This window comes from Macaca nemestrina, chromosome 2 (genome assembly GCF_043159975.1).
Source record: "Macaca nemestrina isolate mMacNem1 chromosome 2, mMacNem.hap1, whole genome shotgun sequence".
Classification (NCBI taxonomy): Eukaryota; Metazoa; Chordata; class Mammalia; order Primates; family Cercopithecidae; genus Macaca; species Macaca nemestrina.
In genome coordinates, this window is record NC_092126.1 from 119,802,680 (window position 1) to 119,829,924 (window position 27,245).

The 27,245-nt window shown below is 40.2% G+C and overlaps 1 protein-coding gene across 17 annotated transcripts in view; it reads right to left on the bottom strand.

The window, feature by feature from the left end:
• LOC105482397 (ELKS/RAB6-interacting/CAST family member 2) overlaps nt 1-27,245 on the bottom strand; it is a 981,466-nt gene that overhangs the window by 758,023 nt on the left and 196,198 nt on the right. The window lies entirely within an intron of this gene.

Consider the following 27,245-nt stretch of genomic DNA (forward strand, 5'->3'; position numbering starts at 1 on the left):
ATTGCCAGGAGGAGACATGCAGAGACAACTAGGAGCAACTAGTACTTACCATGAATGAAAATCACATTGGTTAATATTTCAAAATCATTAACCTGTTAAGTGCTCATTTCCAACAGGTGATTAAAATCACCTTGAAATAAAGTCAGTACTGAATAACAGAGAGTTGGACACAAAATTAAACTAATATGGGCTGACTATGGCTTTGAGGTTAGTAGCTCCTAATGAGAATTATCCCAATATCCAGGTAATTGACACAGATCTATTTTCTCTCCTTAATATGTCCAGAGAGTTTGCTCTTGATTTCCAGGAAAACATCATAATTTATCTTTTCTTTTGTTGTAACCAGTGACTTAACTTCTAGGGAATTTTTTTTTATGGGAGGCAGCCTGATGTAAAAGAAAGACTGGGGCCATGATATGGTTTAGATTTGTGTCCCGACACAAATCTCATCTTGAATTGTAATTCCCACGCGTCGAGGGAGGGACCTGTAAACCTCACGTGTTGAGGGAAGGAAGTGATTGGATCATGTGGGCAATTTCCCCCATGTGGTTTTCATGACAGTGAGTGAGTTCTCATGAGATCTGATGGTTTTATAAGTGTTCAGAGGTTCCTCCTTCACTTTTCTCTCCCTCCTGCCGCCTTGTGAATAAAGTACCTGCTTCCCCTTCTACCATGATTATAGGTTTCCTGAGGCCTCCCCAGCCATGCGGAACTGTGAGTCAATTAAACCTCTTTCCTTTATAAATTACCTAGTCTCAGGCATTTCTTTATATCAATGTAAAAATGGACTAATACAGGCCATATGTTTAAATACTTACTTTTGTGACCTTGAGAATTAACCAGCTTCCATATCTTTTAAATGGGGGTAATAATTCTACCTCAGTGGGTCACTATGAGGATTAAATGAGATAATATATATGAAACCACTGGAAAGAAACAAGCGCTACCCACCCCCAATCTCTTCTAAGTTTTCCATTCCATGTGATCTACTGGACACCTCTAGATGACCTTCATCCATATATATCTAAAATTGTGCTTGGTTCAACAATAAATCCCATCCTCTCTGATTTAAAACACTGAAAATTCATTTCCAAACATATGTCCCAAGTTTCTGCCCTAGTAAAGTGGCAAAATATTTCAATTCTTTTGGTTTATAATACACATTAATGCATCATGGTTTACAGTCTTCGTCAGGGATGGAAAGCTTGAGAACCACCTGCAGTTCAGGCAATTTAACCTACATCAAACCAAACAGCTTCATCCTTATCTGGCCAACGCTAAGGCTCCATTTCCCACCCTGAATAACTCTTGCAGCTCATATTTCACTGAAGTTACAAAAATAGGAATACTTGAGAAATCTGCCAAGTAAAAGGTCATTTTCCATGGCATCAGGTTCAAGGCCAAATTAATGTGTTGATGCTTTAACAATTAGGACAAATATAGAGGATTTGCCACATTTTGCTTTTCAGCCATTGCCTTGTGTGTATGACGTTGACTCCATTCATCAATTCCAGTCATATTTTCTTTTTTTAAATCTGATTCCAGCACAGAATGAAGTTTATCATCTTTGTCTACAAAACAGGGGAAACGGACTACCAGAGATGTAAAAGCAATTCCCAGCATGCTAGTAATTACAGAGGTTTATCCTGGCTTCCAAATTCTCATCAAGGATTTTTTATTTTTTAGGTTGGAGACATCATGTCACAGTACCAGCCACTTCAGTTCACAATGGAGACAATCAGACATATTCAGGGTGACCTTCTCTCTCTTCTGAATGCACCTCTGTGCTTTCAGATCAGCAGCTTATACACAATTTTTTAAGTAGGATAATCCTTTCATTCTTCATATCAAGTCATGCACAGAAGGTTGACAGAGCAAAAAGGGCAGCCAAACTCCTCTGGATGTAGCAGGACTAGGGGGCCAGATGCCCTGCCCTGCTGGGTCTCACCTCTCAGCAGATCCTAGACTCTAGGACCCTGCAGTGCACCTTTAAAACTCACTGACCCCCCGTCTCTACTAAAAATTACAAAAAACTAGCTGGGCCCAGTGGCGGGTGCCTGTAGTCCCAGCTACTCGGGAGGCTGAGGCAGGAGAATGGTGTAAACCCAGGAGGCGGAGCTTGCAGTGAGCTGAGATCCGGCCACTGCACTCCAGCCTGGGCGACAGAGCGAGACTCCGTCTAAAAAAAACACCTCACTGACCAAGATGATCTAGACTAGGGATTGGTAAATTCTTTCTGTAAAGGGCCAGATAATAAATATTTTCAGTTTTGTGGGCCATACCGTCTCTGTCACAGCTACTCAGCTCTCTTGCTGTAGTCTGAATGCAGCCAGGGACAATGTGTGAACAAATGGTTGTGCTAGTCCTCCAATAAAACTTTATGTACTAAACCAGGGAGCTGGCTGGATTTGGCCCATGGGTTGTAGTTTGCCAACCCTAATATAAACTGGAGATGTACCTTTGTTCACGTGATATTCAAGATGGAGAAGCAGAATGTATCATAGAGAGTGCCCCAAACTCCACTTTGTACAACCTGAACCTTGATTTATTTTCATTTTACCCCTGATATTTACCAAAGTAGTTAATATATGAAAATCGTGTCTATTTCATTTTTATTTATTTATTTATTTATTTTGACACTGAGTTTTGCTCTTGTTGCCCAGGTTGGAGTGCAAAGATGTGATCTTGGCTCACAGCAACCTCCACCTCCCGTGTTCAAGTGATTCTCCTGCCTCAGCCTCCTGAGTAGCTGGGATTACAGGCCTGCACCACCATGCCTGGCTAATTTTGTGTTTTTAGCAGAGATGGGGTTTCTCCATGTTGATCAGGCTGGTCTCGAACTCCTGACCTCAGGTGATCCACCCACCTCAGCCTCCCAAAGTGCTATGATTACAGGCCAGAGCCACCACCCCTGGTCCAAAAAACTATGTTTTTCTTTATAAATCATGATCATCTCAAATGTAGTCTTTTACACACAGTGAATTTTAATTCTTGGAAGATGTATGTTCACTGCAATTCTACATAGGTCAAACTTCCTTGCTGCAAAAAATGTATTTCATAAATACCATATAAGATTAGGTTGTGTCCCTCCTCTCCTGTGTAAGTAGCCAATTTTATGAAAAATTGAGCAGAATCAAAAAAGTTTCCTTATAAAAAGCATTATATCAGAGTGGCTGGGGACACAACAGGTATGGGGGGAAAATGTGGGTTTTGGAGTAAGTTTTGATATAATATCCTAGATACCCTCTAGGTTATTATATTTATATATTTATAGTATGTCATTCTGATACAGATATGATATTATATGATATATGATATGATATACGATTCTGAAAACAACCAGACAGAGCCCCTGCCCTAAGGGACATGGAAAGGGCTGCCCAGAAGCCTCGCTTGTTCCATGTGGCCATTCCCAGCAAGCTAGGCCTGACTGGCACAAGGATGAAAACTGACCCATGCTGTGCTGCCTCCCAGCTTTTGGCTGGATCTACAAAAGGTAAATTCAAGAGCTATGGGTTGGCTGATGTTACCACATAGACCCAAATGCAGAAAAGGCAGGAGAGATGGAACTCCCTGATAGGCTCAGGTTCCCACCACCAGCGCTTCCTCAGGGCCAGCAGCACCCGGCACTTGGATTCCATATGCTTCCTTTTCAGTGAAAACTCCTTTTCTAATGTTGCTAACTAGAGTTTCTTGCAACCACACAATCTGAACTTTCAATACACTGCCCTGCCCCACTTCTCATTCCACCTTTCCAGCCACACTGCTCAGTCTTCTCCAGAGAGAATGAGAATTTGCTCCATCAATCCATTTGGTCTGCAAGCGGGGAAAGCAAGCTCTATGAGAATGTTGTGCGGGACCCTCAGGAAACCACTCCTCCCCGTAAGTCCTGGGACTCTGTGCCACTGCCAAACATCTTCTTATGGGAAGCAGATGAGAATAACAGACTTTCCATAAAAGTTAAGTCAAAAGCTTACCAAATAAGGCAAAAAAAAAAAGGTTGAATGAGATGTCGCCAAGGGCCCTTAATTTCTGTACCAACTGAAACAATTAAAAAACAGGAGAACATCGCCCCCGCACCCCAGTCCTGGAACAGCAATTCACAGTGGCTCCCAGGGGCTTGGCTGCAAGCTCAAGCAGCCCTGCTGTTATCCACCCGTAGCTGTGGGAGGTGAGCCAGCTCTGGAGACAAGCACTCCTGACATAGTTGAAGCATCCTTCCTTCAGTCAAACCAAAGATAGCAGATCCAGGTTTGGCTCTGGCCGTAATAGCTCCAGAGCCTGTGTTATTAACCACTATGCTCCACCACTTCCCTCTGGCTTCTCCTCCTCCCTCCATCTCCTGACCTGTCCAACCCATGCTCCACTCCAGATCAGCCTTCCTTAGGAGCAGCTTTATTACCATCACTTTCTTGCTGAAATCCAGCAGCTGCATCTTGTTCCCAGGCCAATTCTCAGAATGCCAATTTGATTATGTCCCTGCATGACACACAAACCTGTAGTGGCATGGTCTACCATATCTCACGAAATCTTTCTCTAATGCTCCTCATTGTCCTAATGAAAACCTCTCTCCCTGTCCACTCTATTCGTATTCTTGACCTCATTAATTCAGTTCCTTGGTTGCACTAGCCACTGTTCAAATGTTCTAGAGTCACATGTGACTATAACTACCATATTGGACAGCACAGTTCTAAACTTTCCTTGGTTCCTCTAAGGTCCCAGCTCTCTGCTGCCTCCAGTCTTTTTAAGCTATACCCTCTGTCTCTAGCGGGTCCCCACTCTCTCCTTCCCAACCCTCTTCTTAAATTCCTTTTGATCCTTCAAGTCTCAGCTTAAACACAACTAATCCACGCTTCACAAGAGGCTTTCCCTGCCCTCTCATGCCTAGGTTAAGTAACCCTGTTAAACACTCCAGAACACATTTAATAATTGAGATTATTTAATTGTGTACAATCTGTTATTTCCCATAAGGATATGTACACTATCTTATAAATGGCTCTATCTACACTGTCTAATGGACAGTCAATAAAGGCTCACTAACCTTATTCTTGTGTATAATGTCTACAAGAAGAGGAAGCCTCACCTACCTGTCACCCTGAACTTCTTCTGATCCTCCCTACCTTTCCTATACCCCAGCCATTAAATAAATTGCACAGCTTATAACCCACTCTCCTCTGGACTCATCCTGTGTTCTAACTTGAGCTTTTCCTGGGCTGTGCCCTGTCTGGCTATCCCATCCCATTTCATCTCTCAAACTCTGCCCCTTTCAAATGCCACTTCCCACAGGGAGCCTTTAGGATTCTCAACATTGAGTTGAACTTGTTTATTCTTTAATTTTTTAACTTTTATTTTAAGTTCGGGGTACTTGTGCACTATGTGTAGGTTTGTTACATAGGAAAACTTGTGTCATGGGGGTTTGTTGTTCAGATTATTTCATTACCAAGGTATTATGTCTACCATCCATTATTTATTTTTCCTGATCCTCTCCCTCCTCCCACCTTCCACCCTCCAATAGTTCCCCAGTGTGTGTTGTTCCCCTCTATGTGTCCATGTGTTCTCATCATTTAGTTCCCACTTACAAGTGAGAGCATGTGGTAATTTGGTATTCGGTTCCTCTGTTAGTTTGCTAAGGATAAGGGCCTCCAGCTCCATCCACGTCCTTGCAAAGGACACGATCTTATTCTTTTTCATGGCTGCATAGTATTCCATGGTGTACATGTACCACTTTTTTTAATCCAGTCTATCATTGACAGGCATTTAGGTTGATTCTGTCTTTGTTATTGTGAATAATGCTATTCTTTGAACTATTTTGTAGACTACGTTTGGAATTGCTAATCTTCAAGTGCGTGTCTCCTGCTGGCCCCTGCTGTGTGGCTTGAAGAGCAGAGGCCACATAATCCCAGTACCCAGCGCCCACCACCATGTCTGGCACAGAGCACACACTCAATGAAGGTGAAGTGGTGGGGGACCACTGAATATTAGTCAGAGTCATCAACAAATGAGGATCCACTGAGCTTGGATAGTTAACAAAGATGATGGCAGAAGAGGAACTGCAAAGTAACTATTTGAGTAGCAGTGTATTAAAGAGGCAGCAGAGAAAGCTAAGGAACTTCTCCAGTATACTTTTGGCAAACTGATTCTCTTTTTAAAAGACAGTAGTGTAAAGGTCAAACAGAGTGACAGATATTTCATTGTGGTAGCTGTCAATTTTAGTGGAAAAATTATGCCCTAATGAAAACTGATATTTGAGTTTCATTCTTTGTTCCTTCTAAAAATGAGCACATAGTTTCACTTGTTACTTACATTTTGTTAAATGTAAGAGTTAAACACCATTTCATACCATTTAATTTCATTTGCAAGATGAAGGTCCAATCTAAAGTTACCAACTTTCTTCTCATTACGTATACGAATTTTGGTCCCCAATTTAGGTATCAATTGATTCCAATATGAATATCCTCACATAAGGAGGATCTCTTTCATGGGGATACAGTTGTAATGAATTCCCTGTAACAATTTAACACTCCAAAGACTGTCACTTCTTCTTTGGTCTCAAGCCAATTCACCTGAAGCAAAATTATCCTCTTAATACCCACATAGAAACTGACCAGAGAAGATGTTTTTAGAACAAGAAGCTCTACAGTAGCAACAAGCTAAGCAAATATAATACTAGCCCATTTCCATTCATCTTACTGCCTTTCACGAGGAAGAGCCCTTAACATTTCACTCAGGCTTATGTAACTTACGAGACAGTAACTTAAGTTCAAAGTGGTTTTTATTTTTAATCTGAGAATTCAATTCACTTTTTATTGTCTCGCTGATTTACAAATATAATATAGGAAAGGATGAGACGTTAGCAAGGTGGTGGAGTAGGAGACCCCAGCCATCATTTCCCCCATGAAGAGCAACAATTCAGCAACTGTCCATGAAAAAAAAAGTGTTTCTGGAAGAGCTTAGCAATCTACTTAAGTAGACTCAACAATACAGTGAAATTTAAAAAAAAAAAAAGAAAGAAAGAAAAGAAAACATGAGAAAAAGCACACAAAAATAATAGGAAGAACAGTTTCATTTTCTCTGCATCAACCCGTCTGTCATCTGCCCTATAGCTGTGATCAGCACAGCCAGGAACTCCCTAGCTCCAGCAGCCCCCTGCAGAGTAAAGGATCAGAAGGGGTTGTTATAATCAACTATATGCCAACAAATTGGATAACTTAGAGAAGTAGATAAATTCCTAGAAACATAACCTACCAAGATTGAATCAAGAAGAAACAGAAGGTCTGACCAAACCAATAACAAATATAGAATGATGTAATAATTAAAAGCCTCCCAACAAAGAAAAGCCCAAGACCAGATGGCTTCACTGCTGAATTCTACCAAACATTAAAAAAAGAATTAACAACAATTCTTCTTAAATTCTTTCAAAAATAGAACTAGAGGCAATACTTCCAAACTCATTTTATGAGACCATGATTCTCATGATACCAAAGTCCAAAAAAGGCACAACAAGAAAAGAAAATTATAGGCCAATATCTCTGATAAACATAGATGCAAAAACCCTCAAACCTGAGCATCCCGAATTTGATAATACATCAAATTATTATACATTGTGACAATGTATATCCCTGGAATGCAAGGTTGATTTAACACATGCAAATAAATTAATGTGATACATCACATTAACAGAATGAAGGTTAAAAACCACATGATCATCTCAATAGATGCATAAAAAGCATCTGACAAGTTTAACATCCTTTCATGTTGAAAATTCTCAAGAAATTAGGTTTAAAAAGGCAGTGTCCTCAACATAATAAAGGTCACTTAGGAGAAGCACACAGCTAACATCATACTCAATGGGGAAAAACTAAAAGCTTTTTCCCCAAGATTCCGTAGAAGGCAAGAATGCCCACTCTTGTCACACCTATCAACATAATATTGGAAGTACTAGCAAGATCAATAAGGCAGGCTGGTTGTGGTGGCTCATGCCTGTAATTCCAGAATTTTAGGAGGCTGAGGCAGGCAGATCACTTGAAGTTCGGAGTTCACGACCAGCCTGGCCAACATGGTGAAACCCCATCTCTACTAAAAATACAAAAATTAGCTGCGAATGGTGATGTGCACCTGTAATCCCAGCTACTTGGGAGGCCGAGACAGGAGAACCTCTTGAACCCAGGAGGCAGAGGTTGCAATGAGCAAAGATTATACCACTGCACTCCAGCCTGGGTGACAGCGTGAGACTCCATCTCAAAAAAATAAAAATCAATAAGGCAAGAACAAGAAAAGGCACTCAAATAGGGAAGGAAGAAGTAAAATTATCCCTATTTGTAAATAACATGATCCTACATATATCCTATAAAGACCCTATAGAAAAAGCTGTTTAATAGATGAATTCAGTAAAGTTGCAAGATAAAAGAAAAAAAATACAAAAAACATTAGCATTTGCCTACACCAAAAATCACCTATCCAAAAAAAAATCAAGAAAATGATCCAATTTAGAATTTCAAAAGGAACAAAATACCCAGGAATAAATTTAACCAAGGAGTTGAAAAGTCTGTACACTAAAACTATAAAACACTGATAAGAGAAATCAAAGAAGACACAAATAAATGGTAAGAGATCCCATGTTCATAAATTGGAATAATCAATATTGTTAAAATATCCATACTATCCAAAGCAGTCTACAGATTCAACATAATCTCTATTAACATTCCAAAGTCATTTTTCACAGAAATAGAAAAAACAGTTCTGTAATTCATATGGAACCATGAAAGACCTCAAATAGCCAAAGCAATCCTGAGGAAGAAAAATAAAGTGGAGGCATCACACTCCCTGACTTCAAATTCTACCACAAAGCTAAAGTAATCAAAACAGTAGGGTATTCACATAAAAACAGACACACAAGCCAATAAAAAAGAACAGAGAGTTCAGAAATAAATCCAAGCATATATGGTCAACTAATTTTCAACAGGGGCACCAAGAAGACACAATGAGGAAAGGATAGCCTCTTCAATAAATGCTATTGGGAAAAGTGAATATCCATATGCAGAAGAATGAAACTGTACCCTTAACATACACCATACACAAAAATCAACTCAAAATGAACGAAAGACCTAAAAGTAAGACCTGAAACTGTATAACACCTAGAAGAAAATATAGGAAAAAACTTCTTGACATTGGTTATAGCAATGATTTCTCAGATAAAACACCGAAAACGTAAGCAACGAAAGCAAAATAAAGAAGTGGAACTACATCAAACTAAAAAGCTTCTGCATAGCAAAGGAAACAACAAAATTAAAAGGCAGCCTATGGATTGGGAGAAAACATTTGTGAACCACGTATCTGATAAGAGGTAAATATTCAAAACATACAAGAAACTGAACTCAATAGGCCAGGCACGGTGGCTCAGGCCTGTAATCCCAACACTTGGGGAGGCCAAGGCGTGTAGATCACCTGAGATCAGGAGTTTGAGACCAGCCTGGCCAACATAGTGAAATCCTGTCTCTCCTAAAAATACAAAAATTAACCAGGCATGGTGGTGCGCGCCTGTAGTCCCAGCTACTCAGGAGGCTGAGGCAGGAGAATTGCTTGAACCTGGGAGGCAGAGGTTACAGTCTGTTGAGATCATGCCACTGCACTTCAGCCTGGCTGACAGAGTGAGACTCTGTCAAAAAAATAAAATAAAATAAAATAAAATTCAATAGGGAATAAACAAATAAACAAACAAAACACAATTAACCAGATTTTTAAAGCAAAGGACCTAATAGACATTTCTCCAAATAAGTCAAAAAATAGTCTTCAAGTATATGGAAAGGTGTTCAACATCACTAATCATGATGGAAATAACAAATCAAAACCACAGTGAGATACCTCCCCACTCCTGTTAGAATGGCTATTATCAAAAAACAAGAGGTAGCCGGGTGAGGTGGCACATGCCTTTAGTCCCAGCTACTCGGGAGGCTGAGGTATAAGGACCACTTGAGCCCAGTAATTTGAGGCCAACCTAGGCAACACAGCAAGACCTTGTCTGTGTAAATAAATAAATAAACAAACAAACAAGAGGTAACAAATATTGGCAAGGGTATGGAGAGAAGAGAAACCTTAAATAATGTTGGTGAGAATGCAGACTTTTAAATAAAGCTACCATATGACACAGCAATCCTTCTTCTAGATATATACCCCAAGGAAATGAAGTCACCACCTCATAAAGATATCTGCACTCCCACATTCATTGCAGCATTATTCACAATAGCCAAGATATGGGAACAACTGAAGTGTCTGTTGACAGATAAATGGATAAAGAAACACATACAGGTTGAGAATCCCTTATCCAAAATGCTTGGGACAAGAAGCATTTTGGATTTCTGATATTTTTCGGGCTTTGGAACATTTGCATTATTCTTAACAGCTGAACATCCCAAATCCAAAAATCCAAAATCCAAAATGCTCTAATTAGCTTTCCCTTTGAACATCATGTCAGTACTTTAAAAGCTTCAGATATTGGAGTATTTCAAATGTCAGATTTTTGAATTTGGGATACTCAACCTGTATACACACATACACAGTGGAATATTATTTTGCCTTTAATAAGGAGATCCTGCTATTTGGGTCAACATGGATGAAGTTATAAGACATTATGCTAACTGAAATAAACCAAACACAGAAAGAAAAAGGCTACATGATCTCACTTACACGTGGAATGTTTTTTTGAAAATCAAATACAATAGAAACAGGATAGAAGGATGGTCATGGCAGGAAGCAGGGATAGTGGGTAAAACAGAGAGATGTTGGCTGGGCACCATGGCTCACGCCTGTAATCCCAGCACTTTGGGAGGCCGAGGTGGGTGGATCACGAGGTCAGGAGTTCGAGACCAGGCTGGCCAACATGGTGAAATCCGTGTCTACTAAAAATACAAAAATACAAAAACAAACAAAAAAAATCAGCCAGACGTGGTGGTGGGTGCCTGTAATCTCAGCTACTCAGGAGGCTGAGGCAGGAGAATCGCTTGAACCCAGGAGGCGGAAGTTGCAGTGAGCCGAGATCGCGCCACTACACTCCAGCCTGGGCAAAAGAGCAAAACTCAGTCTCAGGAAAAAAAAAAAAAAAAAAAAAAAAAGCCTGGGTGCGGTGGCTCATGCCTGTAATCCCAGCACTTTGGGAGGCCGAGATGGGCAGATCACGAGGTCAGGAGATCAAGACCATCCTGGCTAACACAGTGAAACCCCCGTCTCTACTAAAAATACAAAAAATTAGATGGGCATGGTGGCGGGTGCCTATAGTCCCAGCTACTAGGGAGGCTGAGGCAGGAGAATGGTGTGAACCCAGGAGGCAGAGCTTGCAGTAAGCCAAGATCGGGCCATTGCACTCCAACGTGGGCAACAAAGCGAGATTCTGTGTCAAAAAAAAAGACAACAACAATAACAATAAAAAAATAGGGAGATGTAGGTCAACTACAAAGTTGTAATTACATAGGATGAATAACTCTAGAGATCTAACGTTCAGCATGAGGACTATAGTTAATAACAATTCATGTTATTAACTATAGTTTTATAGATATATTCCAGTATTGCATACTGGAAATTTGCTAACAGAGTAGATTTAAGGTACTCTTACCACATACACACACACAATAAAGAAAGGTAACTACATGACATGATGGATATGTTCATTTGCTTGAATATTGTAATCACTTCACAAGGTACAGTCAATTCCTGCATCATGATGTCTCGATAAATGACGGACCACATATAGGATACTAGTACCATATGATTATAATACTGTATTTTTACTGGACCTTTTCTATGTTTAGAAACATTTAGATACACAAATATGTACCATTGTGTTATAATTGCCTACAATATTCAGTCCAGTAATATGCTGTACAAGTTAGTAGCATAGGAGCAATTGGCTATACCATATAACCTGGGTGTGTAGGAAGCTATACCATCTGGGTCTATGTAAGTATACTCTATGATGTTCGCGCAATGTCAAACAGCCTAACAACACATTTCTTAGAACGTATCCCCATCGTTAAGCAACAAAGGATTGTGTATCAAAACATCGTGTTATATACCTTATATTTATACAATAAAAATAAAAGCACATATATAAAAAACAAAATAAATATAAGATAATTCTAAAATTCTAAAATGTTTGTTCTAGCCCCTACATACCTTCAGCAAGTAAAAACTTGAGAAATTCTCAGTATTCCAGAATAATACGAAATTTATATTTGCTAGCGTACAAAATAAATCAACTTTTAATGTGTTATAATTGTTTAATTTGTTATATTATAGTAAGCCTAACTGGTTTAAGTGATTTGACTTTCCCACTTAATCTAAGGCAAGTCTAATAACTTTTAGATTTCAATTAAACATTGAAAAACCAAAATAGAAGGGCGGGCCAATTTGGTAAAGTTTATTCCTCCAATCTAATAAAACATATTGCTTTACAAGTTCTAATTTTCACCAGCCTTCTCCCAGACTTTTCCACACTATATACTCAGCTGACTTTAACCTGATGTGGAATGTCCCTAAAGTTGATTGTGCATGACTATATTTGTATATCAAAACATTATGTTGTATGCCTTAAATCTGTGAGTGAGACCATTCCTATTTTCTAGTAACACTCAGCTAGGTTTGAGGTTAAAGATACAAATAGGAGGCAAAATTATAATCGAAAAAAATTGCAAATCCATCAATAAAAAGAAACAATAGAAATTTCATAAGTACTAGCATTTTGGCTAACGTTATAAACACGCAAGGTCCTAACAGCTTGGAAAAAATTGTAATACATACAGCTGTAATAAAGGGTATCTGAGGAGAACTGAGAGTTCCAAGCACCATTTTGACTAAAAAGTAGTAAAGTCAAGTTCCTATTCTGAGGAATTAGATCCTTCCTGGTTCTCATCTCAAATTTATTTCATCACAAGCTTTATTTCACCAGTGCTGAAACCCACAAGGAGCTACCTAAACTCACTGGCACCACAACTATCTAAAAGTCCTATCTATCTTAGATGATCCACATTCATCACACTAAGACACACTCAATTTACTCACGGGTGAGTCTGCTCAGACCCTACTCTACATAATTTTAACAGGCTTGGCAATCTAACTCCCAGTCTATAGCAAATTAACAGACAAAAGCTGAAATGTGAGAAAAGTACTAGATACACAAATATTGTCAACAGTGAGAGGTGATCTCTTAGCAGCATAGGAGGAACCGGGGGAAAAAAACACAAAACACCAAAAGTGGACATTAAAAGTTCATCTGAGACCACTTAGGAAGGAAGCAAATAACCCTATATTCCCAAATACAACTAAAGGCACCCACCCCTTCACAGGAAAGAGTAATAATAGACGTGGTTAATCATGATCCTAATATGAAGAAAAGGCTCCAATCTGCTCAGAATGGTCTATGTGTAAGAAAACCAGGAAAATTCAAACAGTTGTAATTTATAAAGATTTCGCTCAGAGTGGTTAATCAGTTTTGAAAGTGTTGACACTTAAAGGGTGAGGCTCTGGTCACTTGGGGAGTAGTCTTATAAAAAAAAGCTCCTTTTTCCCACCCCATCAGTTAATGAAGCACTGCATATGGACGCTCCACATTGGAAGCCGTTCCAAGGACAGCATTCCAAAGTCAGCTATAACAACAAACAGCAGATGTCCAGAAAGGCACAGATATCTCCTCCCCACACCCAAACCATTTAAGGAGGAGGAAAAAATAGACCAAAAAATGTGTGACCAGATAGGCATAATTGTCAATTAGCTGAAAAACAAATCTCTTAAGTTTCCAATAAGGGCACAAGAGCACCTAAAAAAAAAGAAAAGAAAAACAACAAATCATTCTAATTCTTACAAAAAAAATGAACCAAATAAATTTCTCCTTGAACAACTGCCAGGCCTACAGGCAGATCTTCCAATATAAAATGATCAAACCTGAAGAATTTTCCCAAGAGAGTAGATACTTCCAAATAGCAAATTTCCATTTTAAAACAAGCATATTTATTGCCATATTTCCAGTTCCAGAATGTATATGGTTGTTAAATATTAAATTCTAGTTTTTAAACTCCTATAATGGAGGAAGGATAGCCCATGTTTAGGGTGGGGCCATGTGAGGGATAAATACTCCCAAATTACTAAAATCTGTCAGCTTGGCAAAGACCAGAACTGAGATCTATCTGGCTGAAATGTGACTATCATGGCCAAATCTGAGCTGCAGTGTGTTTCCCACCAGCATGGCAGGCTATTTATGTGTTCATTGATAATTTTTTCATTTCTTCTACAAAGACTCTGTGGAAGATCTATGGCTGAAGACAGGGTCTATAAAAGACCAGCCATGTATTTTCTTCACGCATTTTCTTTACATTGTGAAAAAGTTAAGTGGGAAAATCACACTCTCATTCAAACTGTTCAAAATACAGGAAACAGTACCAAGAAAGATGAAGCAACCCGGTCGTTCCCACTTTATCCATTCTTTGTCTCTATCAGGGTATGCACCCTAGTCCTCTAGGATTATGAACTCCGCCTGGTTTTCCCAGGATTTTCCCAGCCTTAATGAAAGTCTCACATCCTGGGAAACCCCTCACTCTCATGCAACTGGAACGGTTGGTCATCCTACAGGAGCAATGACATCCACGTGGGCAGCACCCAGAGATAAGCTTATGCACAATCCCTTGGGAAATATAACTGAATTCAAGCAAGTAGGAGTCTCTTGTTCATATCTGGGTTCAAATCCCATCCCTTCTGCTTCCCAGCAGTGTGAACTTAACCTTTCTAAGCCTCAGTTTCTACAAGTGTAAGATAGAGATAACAGAACCTTACACAAAGAATTATATGAGAATTAAGTACAATCATGGGCCCAAACTAAACTTTCTATTATATAAGCTATCTAATAGCATTAGATATTATCTCCATCAACATTATTTTTTAACTTTTATTTTAGGTTCAGGGGTACATGTGCAGGGTTATTACACAAGGAAATTGCATGTTGCAGGGGTTTGGTGTACAAATTATTTCATCACCCAGGTAATAAGCTTAGTACCAGACAGGTAGTTTTTGGATCCTCACCCTCCTCCCACCTTCCACCCTCAAGTAGGTCCCAGTGTCTATTGTTCCCTTCCCTGTGTACAAGTGTACTCAGTGTTATAAGTGAGAACATGCAGTATTTTGTTTTCTGTTCCTGTATTAGTTTGCTTAGGATAATGGTCTCCAGCTCCATCCATGTTGCTGCAAAGAACACAATGTTCTTTTTTATGGCTGTGTAGTATTCTATGGTGGATATGTACCACATTTTCTATATCCAGTGTACTACTGTCCATCATCATTATTATATATAATCATGAAGTTTAGTTTTAGCACATTATTTGCAGATTTCATGACCTTAACTATTATTAAGAACAAATTGTTCCCCCTACATCTAACAACTACCACTCACACTTGGGAACCCTGCTACATTCACCACTATAAAAATGACATCACCACCAAAAAAAAAAAAAAAATCCATGTGAAACACTTCTTCTCAATTCAGTCAAAGTAACCAACTTGGGCACACCAAAACCAAATAAAAACAACCCCAAAAGTGTGTCACTTGAACAAAAAAAAAGTAGATTTTCCTCCATCTCATTCACTGTCAATAATTGCATTCTCTCTTTCCTGCTCTGCCCATCTAGAAGAGCCCCATTATCAGCATCACCAAGACTGTTGCATCTAAATAGGCCAGGTTGAAACCACCATTTTCCTTTCCTTGGTGACTATTCAGATGCAATTCCATGTGAAACTACAGACCCCATCTAGAAAGAAATGGAGATAAGACCGGGCACAGGGGCTCACACCTGTTATACCAGCACTTTGGGAGGCCAAGGCAGGCCGATCACTTGACATCAGGAGTTTGAGACCAGCCTGGCCAACATAGTGAAACGCTGTCTCTGATAAAAATACAAAAATTAGCCAGGCATGGTAGTGCACACCTGTAATCCCAGCTATTCAGGAGGCTGAGGCAGAAGAATCACTTGAACCCAGGAGGCAGAGGTTGCAGTGAGCTGAGATCGTGCCATGGCACTCCAGCCCCAGGGACAGGGACTTTGTCTCAAAAATAAAAAAGAAAGAAAGAAACAGAGGTAAAAGTGGATAACTGCAGGAACATGTGTCAACCTAATACCTAACAATAGGCAAACAAACAAGCTCACATGACCAAAGCTATGTTATGGGAACAGCCCCTGCATCCAAGAAGCAAAGTCCTGAAGAACATACATTAGATGTAGTCTCATGTATAAAAGGGGTATGCCAAAGCCTGTCACAGACACAACAAAAAAACAGAATTTTAGACCAATATCCCTGATGAACATCGATGCAAAAATCCTCAATAAAATACTGGCAAACCGAATCCAGCAGCACATCAAAAAGCTTATCCACCATGATCAAGTGGGCTTCATCCCTGGGATGCAAGGCTGGTTCAACGTACAGAAATCAATAAACGTAATCCAGCATATAAACAGAACCAAAGACAAAAACCACATGATTATCTCAATAGATGCAGAAAAGGCCTTTAACAAAATTCAACAGCCCTTCAGGCTAAAAACTCTCAATAAATTCAGTATTGATGGAACATATCTCAAAATAATAAGAGCTATTTATGACAAACCCACAGCCAATATCATACTGAATAGGCAAAAACTGGAAGCATTCCCCTTGAAAACTGGCACAAGACAGGGATATCCTCTCTCGCCACTCCTATTCAACATCATGTTGGAAGTTCTGGCTAGGGCAATCAGGCAAGAGAAAGAAATAAAGGGTATTCAGTTAGGAAAAGAAGATGTCAAATTGTCCCTGTTGGCAGATGACATGATTGTATATTTAGAAAACCCCATCGTCTCAGCCCAAAACCTCCTTAAGCTGATAAGCAACTTCAGCAAAGTCTCAGCATACAAAATCAATGTGCAAAAATCACAAGCATTCTTACACACCAGGAACAGACAAACAGAGAGCCAAATCATGAATGAACTCCCATTCACAATTGCTACAAAAAGAATAAAATACCTAGGAATCCAACTCACAAGGGATGTAAAGGATCTCTTCAAGGAGAACTACAAACCACTGCTCAGCGAAATAAAAGAGGACACAAACAAAGGGAAGAACATACCATGCTCATGGATAGGAAGAATCAATATTGTGAAAATGGCCATATTGCCCAAGGTAATTTATAGATTCAATGCCATCCCCATTAAGCTACCAATGACTTTCTTCACAGAATTGGAAAAAACTGCTTTAAAGTTCATATGGAACCAAAAAAGACCCTGCATTGCCAAGACAATCCTAAGCAAAAAGAACAAAGCTGGAGGCATCACGCTACCTGACTTCAAACTACACTACAAGGCTACAGTAACCAAAACAGCATGGTACTGGTACCAAAACAGAGATAGAGACCAATGGAACAGAACAGAGCCCTCAGAAATAATACCACACATCTATAGCCATCTGATCTTTGACAAACCTGACAAAAACAAGAAATGGAGAAAGGATTCCCTATTTAATAAATGGTGCTGGGAAAATTGGCTAGCCGTAAGTAGAAAGCTGAAACTGGATCCTTTCCTTACTCCTTATATGAAAATTAATTCAAGATGGATTCGAGACTTAAATACTAGACCTAAAACTATAAAAACCCTAGAAGAAAACTTAGGGAATACCATTCAGGACATAGGTATGGGCAAGGACTTCATGTCTAAAACACCAAAAGCAATAGCAACAAAAGCCCAAATTGACAAATGGGATCTAATTAAACTAAAGAGCTTCTGCACAGCAAAAGAAATTTCCATCAGAGTGAACATGCAACCTACAGAATGGGAGAAAATTTTTGCAATCTACTCATCTGACAAAGGGCTAATATCCAGAGCCTATAAAGAACTCAATCAAATTTACAAGAAAAAAACAACCCCATCAAAAAGTGGGCAAAGGATATGAACAGACACTTCTCAAAAGAAGACATTCATACAACCAACAGACACATGAAAAAATGCTCATCATCACTCGCCATCAGAGAAATGCAAATCAAAACCACAATGAGATACCATCTCACACCAGTTAGAATGGCAATCATTAAAAAATCAGGAAACAACAGGTGCTGGAGAGGATGTGGAGAAATAGGAGCACTTTCACACTGTTGGTGGGACTGTAAACTAGTTCAACCATTGTGGAAAACAGTGTGGCAATTCCTCAAGGATCTAGAACTAGAAACACCATTTGACCCAGCCATCCCATTACTGGGGATATACCCAGAGGATTATAAGTCATGCTGCTATAAAGACACATGCACATGTATGTTTACTGCGGCACTATTCACAATAGCAAAGACTTGGAATCAACCCAAATGTCCATCAGTGACAGACTGGATTAAGAAAATGTGGCACATATACACCACAGAATACTATGCAGCCATAAAAAAGGATGAGTTCGTGTCCTTTGTAGGGACATGGATGCAGCTGGAAACCATCATTCTCAGCAAACTATCACAAGAACAGAAAACCAAACACCGCATGTTCTCACTCATAGGTGGGAATTGAACAATGAGATCACTAGGACACAGGAAGCAGAACATCACACATCGGGGCTTATTGTGGGGAGGGGGCAAGAGGGAGGGATAGCTTTAGGAGATATACCTAATGTAAATGACGAGTTAATGGGTGCAGCATACCAACATGGCACACGTATACATATGTAACAAACCTGCACGTTGTGCACATGTACCCTAGAACTTAAAGTATAATAATAATAATAAAAGGGGTAACTCGTCCTCATCTATGTAACGCAATAACCATGTTAACCACTTTCCTTCACAGCATCAGTTGATCTTCAACCAATCATAGCTGATGAGATTCTTCCATATATCCTGATTATTATCTGGTGGACCTGTGTGAGCAAACCTCTGCTACCTAAATGATTTCTTCCTTCCCCTGGACCACTGGGTTGCTTCATCTTCCTTGGTATTATTACCTGTATTTGGAAAGAACGGCAGCATGAACAGAGGCATTAGCAAATGCTCCAAGATGAAAGGGGCATTCAAGGACACCTCCCACTTTTTTTTTCTCTCTTTTTTTTTTTTTTTTTGGTGACAGGGTCTTGTTCAATTGCCCAGGCCAGAGTACAGTGGTGATCATAGCTCGCCTGGACCTCCTGGGCTCAAGCAATCCACCCATCACACCTTCCCAAGTACCAAGGACCACAGGTGCACACCACCATATCCAGCTAATTTTTGTAGAGACAGGGTTTTGCCATGTTGCCCAGGCTGGTCTCAAACTTCTGGCCTCAAGTAATCCTCTCATCTCGACCTCCCAAACTGTCAGGATTACAGTAGTGAGCCACCACACCTGGTCAAGGACACCCCTTTTATGGAGGATTCTTTTTTCACAGTAATGAAAATCAAACAAACTGTATTTTTCTTATGGCTCTCAGCCATATTTTTTCTTTGGGGGTAATGATTTGTATTATTTTGCACACCAGAGTAGAAGCTCCCAAAGAAAGGCAAGATGACAGGACTGCCACTAGCCCATGTGACTCCTTTGTGCAAATTAGAAAATGAAGCCCCTTCCTAAGACACTTCACTACTGTGTCAGAACACTGTTGCAATGCACTGATTTTGTTAGATAAGAAACTGCGTTATCATCTTCTGACAAGCTTACAAAATACATGCAAATCCATGATGTCCATGATATAAATGGTGCCCTCTAGAGTTGCGCAGTGCCCAATCTACACAATTCTGTACACTGACTCTAAATGACATCTCTTCATATTTGTAGCAACACAACATTTCAGATAAATCACAGTTGTTCCTTGGTATAGGTGAGGAATTGGGTTACAGCAGGGGTCCCCAAACCCCAGGCTGCCAACCAGTAATGGTCCATGGCCTGTTAGAAACTAGACCACATGGCAGAATGTGAGCGGAGGGCAAGGGAGCATTACCGCCTGAGCTCCACCTCCTGTCAGATCAGCAGTGGCATTAGCTTATCATAGGAGCCTGAACTTTACTGTGAACTGCGCATACGAGGGATCTAGGTTGCATGCTCCTTAAGAGAATCTAGGTAATGCCTGATGATCTGGGGTGGAACAGCTTCATCTTGAAACCATCCCCTGCCCAGCCCTGTTTGTGGAAAAATTATCCTCTACTAAACAAGTCCCCAGTGCCAAACAGGTTGGGGACTGCTGGGTTACAGGACCACCCACCACAGCATACCAAAATCCACACATACTCAAGTCCTGAAGAACCTGAGTACACAAACTCCCCTCCATAAACATGGGTTCAAATCCTGGAAAACCTGTATTTTCAATCTGCATTTGGTTGAAAAATAATCCACATATGAGTGGACCCGTATAGTTCAAGCCCATGTTGTTCAAAGGTCAACTATAATTGTGATTTGCCTAAAAACTGTCCTAACAAGTCAAATTCAAATATTGTTTGTGTGGGTGTGTGATTGTTCTGTGTGTGTGTATGTACCTTTATTATATATTATTTAAATGAATGTTGCCAAAAAGGAGAATTGTCTATGTCAGGTTAGATTACTGGCCCACAGCCATGAGAACAGCTATTCTTGATATACCAGGAAGAGAAGTTTTAAAATACATGCTATGCTAAAGTGATGACATGGTGAGAGAAAGAAGAAAAGAGAAAAATCTGGAGTTCTGGAGCAATCTGTTTATTCCCAAGGCAAAAATATTTATCCTTACCTTGCATAACCAAAAATTTTTCTAATGGTCACAAAAATAATTGTACCATTTCAAAATCCAGTTGCTATAGCGCAGGAATAAAGTTTACTTTGTGAGCCTCATCTCCCTTAAATACTTCTACATTTAGCTGCCATCAACTTCACCTTTCCCACCTTTAGATTCTGGCCTTTAAATGAGACCACTAAGAGTTCACAAGGCCCAGGATAACGAGTTTTCCAGAAACACGATCCCAGTTTCCCAAGCAATAGAAGGGCCAGCCTACCATGAGACTCACAGCTTAAAGAAAGTAAATAATTCAAAAATAAAAATTTGTAAATAAGCAGATTTTTCTATGACCTCCTCTGCTGGCAAAGCACTAACTCAGGCAGACTGCTTTTCCTCCCCCTCTGACATCATCACCACTAGTACCAGTGAGTACAGCACGGCCAATGAAAACAGCATTATAAAGAGAGGGGAAGAAGCCAGCCCAGCTGAGATTCTAATAAGGGTTGGGTACCCTTCTTGTTGCTTCAGCTCAGTCCACTACTATTATTGTCATAACACAGAAAGTTTCTTCGTCGCATTTTAACAGAGGTGGAACCTGAGTCTCAGAGCGGTTAAACAACTTGCCAGAGGTCACACAGTTTTTAATGGTTAGGCATGTCTGGGTTCAAAGCTCTTGCCCTTCTGCTATACCACACTGCCCTGGGTAGAGCTTTAGATCAGTGCATCTCAGACCTTCATGTGTCCACAGGTCTCTTGAAGATCTTGTTACAATGCAGATTCTGATTCCAGAGGCCTGGGACACAGCTCTGAGCTAGCAACTCCCAGAAGATGTTGATGCTGGTTGCTGGACTGCACTTTTAATAGCAAGAATCAGTGGTTTTCAACAAGGGATGACTCTATCCCACAGGAGACACCTGGCAATGTCTACAGACATTTCTGAACGACATGACTTGGGGGAGTAATGCTACTAACATCTGAGAGATGGGCGTCAGGGACGTTGCTAAATGTCCTACATGAGGACAAGCCCCTATCCCCAGCAAAGAACTATCCAGCCCAGAATGTCAACAGTGCTGGCGTGGTTGAGAAACCCTTAGAGGGCCTGGGTTCATTTAGACTTCTTTCAAAGCTGCTGTAGATTTGCAAACTTGCACTGGAGTTAAAGGTAGCTCTATTAAGAAATTCTCCATAAAGCCTGATAGAAATGTTGATGCCACATAACTGATAGCTAGAGCATGATGAAGTTTAATTTCCTCACAAATATTCTGTCATTGTATTGAAGAAAATCAAATCAGCTGATTACAAACAGGGGTTTCAGAAACTGCCCAGAGTTTCTGTAAGGTCCTTGTTTCTTATCACTGGACGTCACAATAGAAAATGCAAGGGATTAGATTATTTTTAGATACAAATTTTATAATTTCCTGTTCTGGCAGCTCAAACCTTTACCTTGTTAGCAAGGATCACATGAAACCATCTTTTATTATTCAGCATTAGCTCCTGCAACCTAATATCAATATCATGCTGGGATACTGCCATGCTCTGCACCACTCAACTCCCAAACTCGGCTAAAAAAAAAAAAAAAAACCTCATTCATCTGGCTCTTTAATGTCACAGCACCAAAAACTTAGTTCAAGTTGAATATTTTTGACTAAAGTAACCATGGCATATTGTGGTGTTAAAAATCTTTAAATGCCATATTGTTTAATTACAGCATATGCTTAGGAAGACTACTTTTGAATATAATTTGAGGGGTGAATTAAGGTTTGGTTAAAAGTATATAGCTTCTTTGGGAGGAGGAGGATTTGAGAAAGAACAACACATGTGCTAGCGCAGGAGTGTCCAATCTTTTGGCTTCGCTGGGCCACATTGGAAGAAGAATTGTCCTAGGCCACACATAAAACACATTAACACTAATGATAGCTCTTGAGCTTGAAAACACACACATACACACACACACACAAAATCTCATAATGTTCTAAGAAAGTTTACAAATTTTGGGGGGCCACATTCAAAGCCAGCCTGGGCCACATGTGGCTTATGGATTGGACAAGCTTGTGCTAGTATATCAGGGCCCCAGGCCATACATGCCCCCATCTTTCCTACTTATCTGTCAATGAACATTGCCTCATCCCTAGGGACCAAGCCCAAAGGTCCCTCCCATGAGAGTCTCTATCATCTCAGTATCCCCTTAAAGACATAGTTTAGAGTTAAAGGTTCTCCGTAAAACAACTGAATGCAAGAGCGAATGAATGAATGAATGCTCTTGCCATTGATGGCCCTGCTTTCCGAGTTTTCCCTCCTATCTAAATATTTCCTTCTCAGTTTTTTTTCACTGCTCCTCTTTCTCCTTATTTGTCTTAAACAGAGATATGCCCTAATTCTATCATCAGAACCTCCTCGCTTGCAGGGAGAGGGGGATGGCAGGGGGTATCTAAACTCTATCTCTTATAAATGCTTCCCAAACCCACATCTCTAGCCTAGTCTTCTGCCTTGAAATGCAAAGCCATATTTTCAAATGCCAAACTCTCCTTCTCCCAAAACCCTGCTTCCCTCATGACTGTCACAGGCATTAGTATTGACCCTGTCCCTAAAGCTGAAAACTCCAGCCTCTCCGATACCTCCACCCTCCTCATTCTTTAGGTTCTTAGATGTGATTCCTATTTCAAAGCATCTTCTTATATTCCTTTCCCTGTCTGTTCCCACTGTCATCACCTTAATTCTACCTCATGAACAGTCTCCTAGGCTTTCAAAACTAACTCCTAAATGGTGGGTTCAGGATTTCCATTCACCCATATATTTTCATACTTCCTAGACACTTGAAGCCTGATTAAAAAAACAAACCAAATTACAAAAATATTAGTATACACATCTAATTTTCTTTAGGGTAACTGGCATGGAAACTGGTTACAGAGAGAATAAGCGTTGGGATTGCCCCTTAGGAAGCCCTTGTTACTCAGCAGGCTGCACCAGCCCCACCCCGACTCTCCCCACACACAAAGGAGGCAGAGTAGCCCAAGGATGGGGAGCACAGGCCTGTTGGCCCCCTGACTGTGACTTCCTGTAAGGCTCTAGGCAGAGTAATCCCCTTCCTGTGACTCTGTTTCTTCATTTGTAACAAGGGGGGATTAATAGGCTCAGCTTTATCAGGGTTGTTGTGAGGATTAAAGGAGTTACTACATATCAAGAGGTTAGAACAGTGCCTGGCCCACCGCGGGTGACTAATAAATGTTAGTTATGATAATGACAATAACAACTATCTACTTAGTAAAGACAGCAATATCCCAGAACAGAGCTCAGACTGGTGGGAGCACCAGTATTCAATAAAAAGATCCAGCAACATCATTAACTTTGTGTTCCAGTCCCCTGAGAGGGACATCACATTGTTTCTTTCAGGAATGCATAACCTTTGTCCAATCATGCGAAGATATGGGAAGAGTCTGAAGTGAGGGAAATTCAGCAAAATAATTGATCAATACTCTTCAAGGGTGCCAAGATCATGATAGATAAGGAATAACTAAATAATTGTTGCAAACTGCAGGACACTAGGGAGAAATAACAACTAAATGCAACATAGGATCCTGGAATGGCAATAAAAGAACATTGGTAGAAAAACTGGTGAATTTTAAATGAGGACTTTAGTTTGGTTAATGGTATCTTACTGTTGTAGCCCATATTTGTGTTGCTATAAAGAAATACCTGAGGCTGGATAATTTATAAAGAAAAGAGGATTATTTGGCTCACTGTTCTGCAGGCTGTACAAGAAGCCTGACACGGGCATCTGCTCAGCTTCTAATGAGGGCCTCATATTGCTTCCACTCCTGGTGGAAGAGGAAGGGGAGCCAGCCTGCAGATCACATGGTGAGAAGGGAGGTGAGAGAAAGGAGGAGGTGCCAGTTTCTTTTAAAGAAAGCAGCTCCCATGGTAACTAATACAGTGAGAACTCACTCCTTATAGCACCAAGTCATTCATGAAGAATCAGCCCTTGTGACCCAAACACTTCCTACTAGGCCCCACCTCCAGCACTGGGGGTCACATTTCAACATGAGTTTTGGGGTGTTACATATCCAAATTATAGCATGTGGCATACCAGGCAGAAATGTTAATTTCCTGGTTCTAATACTGGTACTCAAGTTATATAAGAGATGAACACTGGGGAAGCCTAGGGGAGGGACATACCGAAACCCTCTGCATGATTTTTGCAAATTTTATGTAAGTCTATAAGTAGTTCAAAATAAAATCTGATCCTTCACAGAAGAACACTAATGCAGCTTCACTCCAAAATCATTCCCTAACAGTTTTGGGTTTTTATCATGTACTAAGAACATTACTAGGGTTCATGGAAGCATCAGTGAACTGGACATGGTTCTTCCTTTTGATCTTTCACAGTCTAGTGGGAAAGGCAGTCAAGTAAATGAATATTTAGTAACTGTTATGAGCAATATATGCACAGGTAGGGACCTTAATCCAGTCCAGGGCAGGAAGCAGTGAAAGTGAGGACATCCAGAGAAGGTAAAACACCTGTGTTGAATGTTGTAGGACAAGTAAGGGTTAGTCAAGTGAGGATGGAGGAGAAAGGGAGCCCCAGCAATGGGGGAGTTGCACAAACACAGGCACAGAGCCCAGAGGCTGGCTGTTCAGCAAAGCCAGAGTTTCAGCTGACTGGGAGAGACAAGAGAGAAAGGAAGAGTAGGTGATGAGGTGGAAAAAGGCAGGCAGGGGCCTTGTGAGTCAGGCTCAGGAGTTTGTACTTTGTCCTTAGGGCCATGCAGGGTTTTGAAAGGACAGACATGCATTTTTCTAAGATGATCCTGACAGCAGCGTGAAGAATGAACTACAAGAGGTACAAAGCTGGGAGACCAGTTAAGAGGACCAAGCCAAAGGTAAGAGCAATGGAAATGAAAGAACATAGACAGACTCAAAAGTGTGTAGAGAGATAGAATAAATAGGTCTTAGTGATATACTGGATACAGAGAGTATGGTAAGCTGAGTAACGGATCCCCCCAAAGATGTCCATCTCCTGATTTCCAAGTCCTGTGTATATGTTACGTTACATGGCAGAAGGACTTTGCAGATGTGATTAAGGATTTTAAAATGAGAAGATTATATTGCATTAACTAGGTGGTCCCAATGTAATCATAAGGGTTTTGATAAGAGGGAGGCAAGAGGGTCAAAGTCAGGGGCCAGGAAATATGACCACAGAAGCAAGGGTCATAAAGAAATTTGAAAATGTTTCAGTGTCGGCTGGAAAATGGAGGAGGGGGCCACAAGCCAAGGAGTGTAGCTGGCCTTTAGAAGCTGGGAAAAGCAAGGGAATGAATCCCCCCTGAGAGCTTCCAGAAGGAATGCAGGCCTGACAATACCTTGATCTTAGCCCAGTGAAACTGATTTCACACTTCTGATCCCCAGGACTGTACAAGAATCATGTATTTGTATTGCCTAAAACCACTAAGTTTGTGGTAATTTGTTACAGCAATAAAAAACTAATACAGGGAGCAATGGAGAAAGAGAAATTGATGATGGTTCCCAGTGTCCAGCTTGGGTTGGGAGGTACATGGTGGTGACAGCAAGACAAGGACACAGAGGGAGAACAGTTGGGAAGAAGACAAGTTCCATTCTGGACAAGCTAATCTTAATATGTTTCTGCAACCCACAAGAAGTCCACTAGATGGTTACATGTATGGTGCTGGTGCTCGAGAGAGAGGTCCAGGCTTAGGATGGAATTTTCCACAAAGTTGCCACTCGCTACTATATACTTAACTAGGTCTATCAGGTTTTCATGTTTTAATGAAAAGGTTAGCTTCAGGAGTATTACTGTTACTATAGTTATGGTTATGATATATGCTATGAGGAGTGATTATTTCTACAGGCGAGACTAAGTAAGGGAAAGAACAATATTTATATTCTAACAGCATGGTAGCTATGTTACCCTGAGGAAGTTACAAATTCTCTGTGCCTCAGTTTCCTTATCTTTAAAAAGAGAATAAATACTGAATGGGATTAAATTTAAAATGAGTGCTTGGCACTTAGTTGAGTGCCCAGCACAAAGTATGTGCTCAGTAAAGAGGAGCTAAGTAAGTACTGCTTATACACAACCCATTAAGAATATTTTGATAACTCTTAAGAAGTTCTTATGTCATCCAAAAAGCTGTAACAAATTCTAATTCTTTCCCCAGTCATTTTCTAAATATATCAAATACTTAATTTGCTATAGGACATTAAAGGTATAGAGGACATTATCTCTGTTTGCAATTTGTGCACAATTATCACAGGATATATATCAATAACGGTAAAGAACAGTTTGCAAGGTGCTGGTGATACTAAAGATGAGTACAATGTGATTCCTGCCCTCAGGGAATGCACAGTCTTGAGAGGAGACAGATTAGATATAGATACAGATACAGATACAGACATACATATCCATATGTAGATTAACATTTATTAAGCACCTACTAAGTGCTGAGCTTTACGACTATTTAGCATGTATTACTTTTAAGTTTACTTATTCAAGCCCTGTGAATCAGATATTTCCCATACAGTATAATTGCCTCCATAACATT